The 12,478-nt window shown below is 38.7% G+C and overlaps 1 long non-coding RNA gene across 4 annotated transcripts in view; it reads left to right on the top strand.

The window, feature by feature from the left end:
• Positions 1–8,608: 8,608 nt before the first annotated feature.
• LOC147052157 (uncharacterized) overlaps positions 8,609–12,478 on the top strand; it is a 67,757-nt gene continuing 63,887 nt past the window's right edge. For all 4 annotated transcript variants that reach the window (XR_015066950.1, XR_015066947.1, XR_015066949.1 and 1 more), the window contains exons 1-2: positions 8,609–8,754; positions 12,007–12,097. This is a non-coding gene — a long non-coding RNA (uncharacterized LOC147052157). The remainder of the gene's footprint in view (positions 8,755–12,006; positions 12,098–12,478) is intronic.

Below are 12,478 nucleotides of genomic sequence, written 5' to 3'. Positions count from 1 at the left end.
TCTTTTTCTCTCTCTCTTTCTCTCTCTCTCTTTCTCTATTACGCTCTCGGTCTCGCTCTCTCCCTTTCTGCCGTCCATGATTCAGAGTCCCTTGTTTGCTGCGCATGTGCCAACTCCATGACAACATCGTGATTCAGAGCCGTATATAAATAACCAGGCAATGATTGGATAGGACTGATAATCGTTAAAAATTCAACAATACGGGATGCAAGAATCCGATATATATGTATAGAGAGAGACGGAGCAGTTAAGGGCTGAAACATGCTTTTCATGAAATGTCAATCTAAACCGCTATCTGTTTAAACTGCGGCCCCATTCATATCCTGTTACTGTGTTTTATAACGTGTAAGAACAGCATTCAGCGACACAGGCAACGACAATAATGGAACAGATCTGCTGAGACAGATGGCTTGTTAGATGATGCTTCTGTTTACGTCGAGTTGCTGAGGGATTATTATTATTTGTATGGGGATATACGTCTCTGTGGCGCATGGTCCCAAACCTGTTGCTGTCTTTTTGTTCTTTGGCTAAGTACCTCGGTTTTCGAACACAATCCGTTCCAGAAGGCTGTTCGAGAAGTGAATCGTTCGAATTCCGAATCATGTTTTCCCCTCACAAATAATGGGAAAAAATGTTCAATCCGTTCCAAGCAAAAAAAAAAAAAAAAAAAGTAACTTTTTTCATTTGCCCATTTTCGTCCGATCGCGCAACTGCAGCGCACCGCTGAACGCGCAACCGTAGCACGTAGCCGACCATGCAACTGCACCGTGCTGGTCGCATTATTGTGACAGAGCAGCCGCTGAAATTTCTAAAATATTTTTAAAGTCCCAATGTACTTTCCAAAATTTAAGTGGACCTCAGTGCGCAGGAAGTTTAATTTTGTCCGATCGCGCAACTACAGCGCACCGCCGAACGCGCAACCGTAGTGCGCCGCCGACCGCGCAACTGCACTGCACTGGTCGCATTATTGTGACAGATCCGTCGCTGAAATTTTGAAAATATTTTTAAAGTCCTTTTGTACTTTCTGAAATTTAAGTGGACCTCAGTGCGCAGGGGGCTTAATTGGTTCGATCGCGCAACTGCAGCGCGCCGGCCGGGCGCTCACTGTCGCATTGCTTTCGGAGCGTCTTTGTGTTTTAGGATGGCTTCACTGCTTCCACTTGCTTCATTTGGAGGCATGATTAGAGTTGATCCAATCCTCAGAGTAACGAGAATGCAATAACGAACGGAGTCAGTTGGCTTGCGGGTCCTCTCGGTTTATCACGTGATGCTAATCAAACGACACACTTTGGTTGATGTCTCCAGGATTGAATTATATTAAATCTTTTCTAGGGATATCATCATTTTTTATACATGTCTGTGTGATTAGTATTTTTAAATCAGATTTTCATTGGTGAGTTTTCATAAATTATTATTATTATCGTTTTCATTATTATTATCCTTATTATTATTACCTTTTATTGTGCCCACGTGTATGAATGAAAGATTATTTTTAAATCCTCACCCCTCCCCTCAGTTAGTTAATGAGCAAAAAATACTCGTGTTTTCTCGTCTGTTTCATTCCTTTATGATTTCTCTTCTTTCTACATTTCACTATATGTATTTTTAATAACGCACATATAAAAAAAATAGTCCAGTATTACTTTGTTGTGGGGCTGAAACAAATTATTTGCATTTCAGTCAATGTCAGCGGAAGACATTACTTCAGTTTATGAACCTTTTGAGTTCCAGATGTGCTCGAGGTTCTACTGTATTTTTAAGAATGCTCATTAAATTCCCTGTCTTCCTGACTTCCTGCTGGTCTGTCTCTCTCTCGTTTACTCTGTGTACAGTACATGGTGAGCATCTCAGTGTAGAGAGAGGCAGTTTCTATGGTGATATGAAAAGGTCACCTTCGGGGAACTCTGTGAGCGTGTGCAGAATACCAGTTGAATAATCAAGCTTTCTCTAATGACTGATAACAGATCACAGCTCATTAAAGGAAGAGAGAAAAAAAAAGATATGGCTTGCAGAGGGATTATTAGTGTCTGAGCAAAGAAACAATTTGCACTGAAGGTATGCATTCCTGGATTGTATTTGTTGTTGATAAAGCTTTATTTTGCTGGTCCATGTGAACCTAACAAGGATGTTATGCCCCAAACTGGTAAAATAAGAACATTTAATTATTACTCTTCATAACGCAAAACTAAGCAGATTACACTGACTTTTCACCAATCGTAAAAAGATGCTTAGCATCAGAAGGAAATAATTGTATACAAAACAACTTTATTTTCTATTCTGGTTGTCCATTTGATTCCATGTACATATTTCAGCTCAGGGAGTTTTTGGGAGCGATTGTTGAAACACAAATTTATACAAACAAAGCAGTAGAGAACTAAAGCTTCATTGGCAACATTGCTGACATCTACTGGACAACATGCCCTGCTCTTCTAATGAAACAATGTCTCTTCTGAATAATTGTCATTTTTACACACACACTCACACACACAATCTAAGCAATTATTCAAAGTGCACATTTTAACTCTAAATCATTTACTTCTGGGCGGGTGTATCGTTTTGTCAAGTCAATATTTTGATTGCTTACTGTGAAATGGCTCAGCTTTCTTCTTTATAAATTGAAAAAAGTTAACCAAAGTGAATTGCAGTTGTTTCAATCACATCCACATTGTTTTGACTGCAGTTGCCCTTGCCACAACTCTTGATAAATGAGATATAGGCCGAAGCTATCTATCCATCTGAAGAACCTTATCCTTGGCTATGGTGTCCATTCTTCATCTTATTGATTCTTTTGTCATCGTGCCAGAGCAGGAAACTCTTGACTTCCACAGTATTTCATATTCTACTGACCGGAGGGGATAAAATTGTGATGCTCCAATGAAAGTGATCATTTTATCAGGAAAAAGCTGTCAAAAGTTCGAGCTGTGCAGAAATTAAGCCGTTGTGACATTTACACTCTTTGCAGAAACACTTGTAACGAGCTTCTTTTTTTCTTGTTAACCTAAGTGGCAAGAAAATAAACACAAATGATAACATAATTAATCATCATAGTATAGTATCATATAACTAATTAAAAAGTACAGGAAACTGTTGAATTCAGCCTAATGATAGGAGGCACTATACAAAAAAAGACAAACAAAAACAGTCAAAATGATGCCCAGCCACTGCTTTATTTTAATGTTATCATTTAGAACATTTGCACTAAATTGTGGTTACTCTTAGGTCTGTAGGGATGATGTATAGCTTTGAGCTGTAATATTCTGTGTTCAGCTCTCCAGGCACATGACTTATGAGAAACATTTAGTGGCAATAAATCATGTTAAATACCACAACATTTACATAGAAGGACACGTGCCTTCACCACAAACCAATCCAGGAAAGTCAGTGTGTAATGTGAACAGTCTGATTATTCATTGGTGATGTGTACTTTACGGTGCAGTATTGATGCAAAAATGTTTTTTACAAAAAATATCTCATATGTGCTCCCACTTAGTAGTCGGAACATGATAATTTGATTAATATTATATTGGTAGAATAAGTGTTAAATATCTTAGTCCATCCTTTTTCATCCACCTTGGGGAACAGCCATTTTGGCCAATAGTGTCCTTTGCTGTCACACAATATAGTATTATTATGTTCCAACTTTAACACGCCATTGTAGTCATTTAGCAACTGTTCATACACTTTTAAACCATTACCTACACTTCCGGATTGAGTCAATATTTTCAGACAAAGCAAATTTAGACTGGCTCATATAAACATGAATGCAGTTCCTGTTGGTTGAATGTGCTTGACTTGCACATAATGCAGTCTTACAAAATCTTCATTTACTTTGGTTTGAATGAAACCTCCAACCAAGCAGTACCTCTGGTTCGTGCTGCTTTATGTTTTGCAGTTCCATCTGTCATTGATTTTACACTGCACCCCCACCCATGCTCTTTCTCTTTTGTGGTTTTCATTTCTCTCTGTCCTCCTATCTCTGTAATTGGTAATTTAAATGAAAAAGCTTCAAGCAGGGGATTAGAGTTGCATGTGTGCAAGTCTCCAAGGGATGCACTTAAGAACAAAAGCATCTGTAAGGGGGCCTTCCTTTGCTTTCTGTTACCGTGGATACGGGAGTGTCTGTAATCAAATTGTTGCCATGTCGACGACCGGTTGATATATTTCAAATAATTTGGAGTTTGGTGTTTTGTGTCACATAAATGTGTATTATTATTGTTGTTATTATTAGTGGTATCATTATTACATCTGTGTGTTTCATTTGATAAGCAGACTGGCAAGCAACAGCCAACTATGCTTCACTAGCTGCACCAGAGCACTTCCAATTAAACAAGGCTCACCATGCCAAGAGTCTCCCCTTTCTTCTCAATAGATGGGATGCCTGGGCTGGATCCTATGACACTAACAGTCACGACTAACTCCTCTCTCCTCCCTCATCCCATCATGCACCTTACAGGTATATTCGTGCTATCAAAAGAGTTGGCTACTTTTTTTTCTTGCAGAAAGTTGTTTAATAAAATATCAGGTGGAGCTACATTTAGCAATAGGTCAGATACGTATTGACACAAGATCAAAATAGCTTGTCCTGTATTGTGAAGGATTGCCACAATGTGGAAAAAGGCCAGAATTAATTAACAAGACTTACATGTAACAAAGTCAGGCTACAAATTGTCTCATTGTTAGATTGAGTAACTTTATTTGCACCGTAGCTGATTGTTTTGTCCATATGTACCAAACACAAACTGTGTTACACTCGTTACTCAATTTAAAATCATGGTGGGCCACGGAATTGTTCGTCATTTTTTAAGACATACTTTAATTTAACTGGACGACTCACTCGATCAGACCTTCCAAGGATTTGCTTCCAGCAGCAGGGGTCTCTCAAATTGGAAAATTGGAGTCAAAATAAATCTAAGATTGCTTCCTTTCCTGTAGAGTCCCAAACATAGCTGCAGGGGGGATATTAGGGAGGTGGCCAAGCACGAGAGCTAGATGAATAGAAGGCAGCAAGACCCAACGACAGAAAGATAGATGGAAACAGGACAAAAATAAATAAAAGAACAACAACAGAGCGAAAGAATGAGATTTTTCTGGCAAGGTAGTGGGCAATGAATGCTATCAGCATTCACACAATTAGCGTCAAAGTCACTGACACTTATTTTTGTGCACAATCAGCTTAAGTCAAAAGACTTAGAGGTAAAAAACAGGTGTTTTGAGTGAAACCAACTTTTGTGCTACTTCTGGTTACTAAAGTACAGGAGTGTTCAAAGTGTATTTTTTTTGGAACAACTTAATATTGATTCGTCATTAAATTCATTTCAATATTTTCTCCTTAATGTAAAGGAAGTGGTGAATTAGCTGCCATTGTATTTAGAACACATGCATTTCTTAGTTCCCAGTTGCCTCAAAACACTATATGAGTCATGTGTCCCTTAGAGGCCACTCAGTATCGCATTGCATTTAGAATATAAACATGTTATTTGCCTCAGGGTATAGAGAGCTGGTATACCTGCGGGCAGTTTTACTCCCTGTCTCACATTGAAAAACACATCTCTAGATTAGCATATCTGTCCCAGAAATAGGAAACCAGATGAGTGATGTTACTTAGTCTTGACTTACTGACTCACTTTGCTCTATCTGCTGAATGCAATTCTCATCCTTGCTCTCTTGGTGTCTGTCTGTGTAAAATGGCAACCATATCAACAGAAGCCTTTGCTAACACATCCACATGGAGATTATCTTCACTATTTGCACATAAACTGATCTGCACAGCAGACAATGCACACCAATAACGCTGCAAATGAAAGGCATTTGCCAATCAGTTTAAAAAAATCGCTAACATACACGAGCAATCACATAATTCCGAGACAAAGAAACATTCGGGAACGCACAAAATAATATTCAGTTTATCTGAATGGTAAAATATTACATCTACATAGGCACATGCATTTCACATGCACAGACATTGGGATAAACATAATAACCACATTTCTAGAAATGTCACAGGTGTGTACGTCGGATAGAGTACCATGACATTTTATTCTCATTTTTGGAATTAGGATTATCCAGATAAAGATCACTAAAAAGACATTGCATGGTGCAAACATCATATCAGCATGCTCGAGTTGTTGGCAAGCAAGGATGGGGCGAGGTCCACCACTTTGTAAACAACTGCATGAGCAAATAGTCCAACAGTTTAAGAGCAATTTTTCTCAACGAACAATTGCAAGGAATTAAGGGACTGCATGAGTCCAGGATATCATCAAAAGATTCAGAGAATTTCGAGACTCAGGTGGTATTGTATTAAAAACTGGCACTGGAAAACTGAGTCACCGTCAGTTAGTACAGTTCATCACAACATCTACAATTTAAGGAAAAGCCATACAAAGCAATGCCATTTTCTGTGTAGGTATACTACTACTACTACTACTACTACTACTACTACTACTACTACTACTACTACTACTACTACTACTAATAATAATAATAATAATAGTAATTAGTGCGCTGTCAGCTGTCAGTGTAATTGAGATTTCCTCGTTACTGACCACCCATACTGTATGTTTGACACGCTCCCAAGAGTGTAATGATGGCAATGCATACTGCTGTAGGAAATATTTCAAACAGTGTGTAACAAATTTATGTGTATATGTGTTTCTGGGGACACATTAATTTCAAAGCAACCTGCATTGATTAATAAACTCCATTAGATAAATGCATTCATGTAAACATGCAAACACCTTTGAGCACATGTACAATCAATAGTAATTATTAGCCAATAATTCCATCGGATATACGTTTACCCGAAATTGACGGATTTGTAATGTATAAAACAACACTTCAACCTTTATTTGCACGCAATTGGTTTGACGATGTGAAAACATACTGTGGTAATCATAGTATGTTTGGAGTATTTTTTTGTGTCTTACTTCATTTCCTACTTTCCTTACTCCTTCTCTCCTTCCAATTTACCTCAATGACTCATCCCCCACTTTCTTCAGATAATAAGATACTCCCATTGGTCTGTGAGACTCATCCCCTAGGCATCCATCACTCCCAGAGTCACATTACTGCTCTCTACAAGCACCAGGATGTTTTTCTCCTTAATTGTAGCTGTATATGTACCTCACCTCCTGTAATAATAAATGGTCTTGTCCTCCATTATGGCCATTAGGGAACTCACACTGAGAGTAGCATGCCGCCCACATTGAGGACAGCTTGTTTTGAATGAGTTGTTACAGCCAAGGCAGGAAAGAATGTCCCTTACATTTGAGACACGCGAGGGCTTGCGGTATTTGACTAAGCACTGAATTGCGGGTCATGTTTTTCACAAGCAATGTCTTTCCCTTCACAATGTCACAGCAAAGTAGAAACAGCAAGCTGGACAGTTGACAAAGACTCCCTGGAGCAATGTTATTTGCAACCAGATGTCTCAAACCTGCAGCCAATCTTTATGGATGGGGATTTAATAGAAAGGAAAGTACCCAGTTTGGCCAGAAGATGTCCCTATATCACTATTGTATAGCAAAGACTGCTTGCATCCAAACCTACTCATTAATATGCAGCATTCCTGAAAAAAGGCATTTAAATTAGATGCCCCATAGGGCTTGAATAGAAAGGTAAGTGCTGAATGACTGACTGCGTTAATGCTTTTATCCCTCTAGCATTTATATGCCGTTGGCACTACAAATATCTTGACTTCGGTAACTATAAAAGTTGCGGGAATAGAATGCTGTATATATTTACCAATCCAGCAGAAAGTGTAGGTTTGTCACTATTTTTGAAGCTATCAAGACACCAATGATGTCAATTATTTACTTTCTAATAATGTGTTGTGTGAAGTCTCAGGTTTGACGCCGGTAAACAGTTGCACTTGAGCAAGGCAGGTCCCCTCTCTCCTCCACTGCGGCACAAATGATGTACACTTGCTGGTTAAGTGAGTGTAGAAAACGGATGATGTCATCTCTTGAGAAGCACAGACTCCTGCAGTTGGCACAGATGTAGCATGTTGCCTGCCTCATGATCACACCATTTTAGAAACTACTGACTGAAAATACACAGAGCTGATTTTTTTTTTTTTGCGGCTTATAGCAAGTCACATTAATAAATACAAAAAAAACATTGTGATACATAATCACTGCTATATTCGCTTAACTCATGAAAAGACCTTTTCCTCCTCTTTTTATTGTGAAACAAATTATAGGTAAACAACGATCATATCATCTTATCTCATCATATGATTGTTATATTGTAGATTGTTGAAATATTTTAGAGTAACGATGGCACAACCACACTTAAACAAAAAAGTACTTCATATTTGCTGATTCAGCGATAGGAGACCATCTGGCACGCACTCACGAAGCAGCTGAGGGCCATTCACTGCTTAGCATTCTCATTCACATTGCTGCAGAACTCAGAAGTAAGATGTGAAAAATTGTAGACACATTGGTGGTCTAAATGTTTTTGCATTGGTGGGAGGGTTTTTTTCCCAATGGATTTATGTATGGCTTTTTAATATTAAAGTTTCTAAAGGGCGTTGAAGATCCTTATTCTATATCTGACATGAATATGGTGTTCATACATTAACTTTATTTTAGCGGGCCGAGTTCCTATTTGGTTCCTGTGCTTGTGGGTTGCTGTTTTGTTTCATGGTGGGTGGGGCTCTTTTCTGGACGTCCATACCTGCAAGTTATCTGCAATCAATTGGCTGTAACAGCCAGTCAGACCTGCACGTAGATGGTTCGGGCTCTCACAGTGGTACGTATGTCTACTAACCCAATAGTGTGAACCTATGTGTTTTGGAGTGTCTCACTGTTTGATATTTTGTTCTCCACCAATGCCTCCACAATATTTGCTGTCGCTTCTTGCATTGAATCACTCCCGGACCCAGCTTGGGTCCACCTCTTGAACCCAGTAATCCCACCTAAAAATAAAAGTTGATCACTGGTAAAAGAGCGACTCTCCGTGAGCATTCTTATCAAACACATGTAAAACATTTGATCTTTTTTTTCTGAAAGTGTCGTCTTCTATCAGTCTAATCTAGTGAAACAAAACATTAAATCTACAACAATAACTGAATGAATAACTCCCAATTGCTTTTATATCTATACACACACACCAAATTGTATGGGACATTTTTGTAATTGAATTATGCTGATGGTATTTCATGGATGTCTGCTACCTGTGGGTTCTCTACGATTGTTTATTTATTTAATTACAAATAAAAGACAATAAGCACAGCAGACAATTATTGGCATCCTCCACACATCTTCCGATAACTATTTTTTTTTTTTTGTACGCTGGGACATTCCATCTATTTTTCAGATGTCTGCTGTCATGTAGTATGTGACTATTTGTGCCTGAAATCAACAGGCCAATTTACAGACGATGACACAAGAAACGGACAAGGGAATCATTACGGACAGATTCATAAATATCAGCTGCTCTGTTTCTTTTAATGGTCAGGAGTCAGAAGTTTACGGTCCCCGAGCTAAAAGACTCAAGGATAGATCAATGTCAGTCGTCAGGGGGGAATGAAAGCCAGTCTGGTGGAAAAGGGTGGGGGAACAGGAAGGAGCTTCAGGCACTGAAAAGTCATATCATAAAGTCGTCAGGGTGGGCTATGGTGGTTTCAAATCATGAATTCTTTAATGTACTAAGTCCAAATGGTCCCCTGTGCCCCCACAGTGCCTTGCCTGGCACTCTGAAAATAATTGAGGAGTTGAGCAAGAGAAAAAGGAGGGGTGACACAGAGATCAGGATGTAGACTGTGAGGGAATGAATGGATAACAAAAAGAGCGAGAGAGACCATGCTCTTTACAAAAATTACCTTAGATCTACACTTACAACACTCTCTTGTGACACAGCGGGTCATGGTTTGTTCAAACCTCCTGCCCCTGTATTATCTGTACTGATGATGAAGCTCCGGTGGAGGGAGAAGATGTAATCTTGTGGCATTTCAAGGGATAGACCTCAGAGAATTACTTCTTTCATTGTAGGTCATTAATCGCTCTGTCCAATCAGGTCGCTTGTAGATCAATACCACAGACCTGTGCTGGAAACTTAAGGCATGAGAAGTGATGCTAGAGTATAAAACATGTAGTAAAGGTTTCCCATCAGCAACTTTACAGATGGTGGAGTGAATGAGTCAGAGATAGTCCCAATCTCTGGTTTTTAGTGATGAAAAAGTCAATAGCGTATGGTCAGTGATAGAGCTCACGGGGCTTCTTGTAATATATATTTAATATTTAACTCCAAGCAGCAATTCAATTTTAATTATGTCATAAACATAATCCCAGAGTGCTTTTTTAACTCAGTTGTTCAGAAGCAAGGATGGGGCCATCAACAGCATGTGAAAATGTTACAAAGGTTTAAGAACTTTTCTCAATGTACAGTTGCAAGTCATTTAGAGATTTCATCATCTATGATCTGTATTATAATCAAATGTTTCAGGGAACCTGAAAAAATATTCCTATCTCAAGCAGCACAACAACATTGTGTGAATGATATTGCCATGTGGGCTCAGGAACGATGTAGAATACTATCATAATGGCAAACTTTGATTGCTGTGTTTTAAAAATGGCAAATACGTCTTTCCACGTCTAGTACCAATATTTTAGATTTTTTGTGATAATGTACATTTCCTGCAAGGTTACTTTCCTTATGACACAATTGTGATTAAACAGTACAGTGGCATATTTCTACTGTGAACACGTACGTCTAAAAGTAAGGTGAAAACATGGAAGTACTTGTTATTTGGGAACCTTACTAGTTGTCTTCTTTGATGTCTCAGTTCAATGACTATCAGACTCTATCTCTCTCCTGGTTGAGTATTCATTAGTAGTTCTCATTCAGTAGTTGAAAAGAATTTGAGCTTTTACAAAGCCCATTAAAGGTCAAATGTCACCAATTTAACTGTGCAAGGCTCATAAAAGAAGCCATGCATGCCACTGATGTTCATTGCCTTTCCATTCTTTGTAATGAGCTGCATGCACACTGCTGAGTGTACAGTACTGTACAACTTTAAATAAACCAGCAGTTACTCTATTTGTCTCAGATTGTGTTTGATTACAATGTGGAGGTAGAGTTATTTTTTATTTTTTATTGCTTTAGATTTCCAGCCTAGTGATTTTTAAAGGTGATATGCTGCAAAATTAAATATATTAAGCCTAATACCAATTTCTTGAAACAGCAGCCCTGTCTGTTCAGCACGAGGGGACAAATAACCCACATCAGCACGCCTCCCAACATAGCCACGAGGGGAGGAAGTGAAAGCAGGATTGGGTTATTCCAAAGATGAATGTGCCTTACAGCTTTTGGGCACAACACAAAGCCAGCGAAAGGGAACATCGGCATCATTTGATGAGGCATTCCAAATGTCTCAGGGGGACCGAATTGCCACAGGCTAAATGACAAATATATGTTGTCGGTGGTGGAGAGTGATTTTGCTGGCTGCCCTCAGGTGCTCTGTGGCTGCCAGCACTCTTCTATTTGTCCTTGAAGATGTTGGCTGAAAATGTTGTCATCTGCTCGGCTTGCCTCTTTTGTTCCTGCTTTATTGTGTGTACAGTATCTACTTCCAATTGCTTTACTCTCTTTGCAGGGGATCTTGCAATGTTCTATTAAATTCACACCATATGTAGCTTTATATGTGCAGTATATGTTTTTTTGTTTTTACCTTTATTGTTTGTATTTCTATTAGACTTATGCTTGTATTTCATGGATTTTATTTCCTCAGACAATTACTATGGTGACAGTTATACTTGTGGCATAAATACAAACAGGAACTTGAATAGCAGACCCAAAGTAGAGTGCAAGGCTTCCGGAAGTGTTAACATAGTTTAGGAAATACAAAAGACAGATCTTTGTTCAGTGAAAAGCGGAAATCATGTAAAAATATATTTTTTAAAACGTGTGTTGTTTGCCTGCACTAGTCCAAGAGGGTATTCAATGTTGCATTGGTGGAATAAAAACCAAATGAGATGAATGTACTTGTTTTATCTATTACAGGGAGCAGCCATTTTGACATTCTACTCCCACTTGCTGCTAAGAAAAATTGATGTCAAAGAGCCAACGTCACATGACCCAACCCAGAACACAGGTGAGCCATGTAAAACATGTCACTCTTGCTGAATTGGGGTAATGACAGCTTAGGAAACCAGTGGAAATTCGACATGTCGAAGAGCAGCCCCCTGAGGGGGACAAGGGTGGCTGAGCCACTTGACTAGAGCTTTCACTTATGATAGAACTTTTATGGGTTTCCCCTCCCGCTCACAGAAAAAATAAAAGAAAGCTATACATGAATACTGAATTACAGTGAAATTCACCATAAGACATTGTAGTCGGGCCAAATTTTGAGTTGAATGGACTCAAAATGGACTCTTTGTGTGTTGTTATAATATAAATAAATTTGTACTTTGGTGCAAAAGATTATCGTAACATATGATAAGCCTACTTGTAACAATATATCAATCCAAAAGGC

The sequence above is a fragment of the Syngnathus leptorhynchus genome, chromosome 8, assembly GCF_054491065.1.
Source record: "Syngnathus leptorhynchus isolate UIUO chromosome 8, UIUO_Slep, whole genome shotgun sequence".
Classification (NCBI taxonomy): domain Eukaryota; kingdom Metazoa; phylum Chordata; class Actinopteri; order Syngnathiformes; family Syngnathidae; genus Syngnathus; species Syngnathus leptorhynchus.
This window is presented reverse-complemented; position numbering and strand designations above follow the sequence as displayed.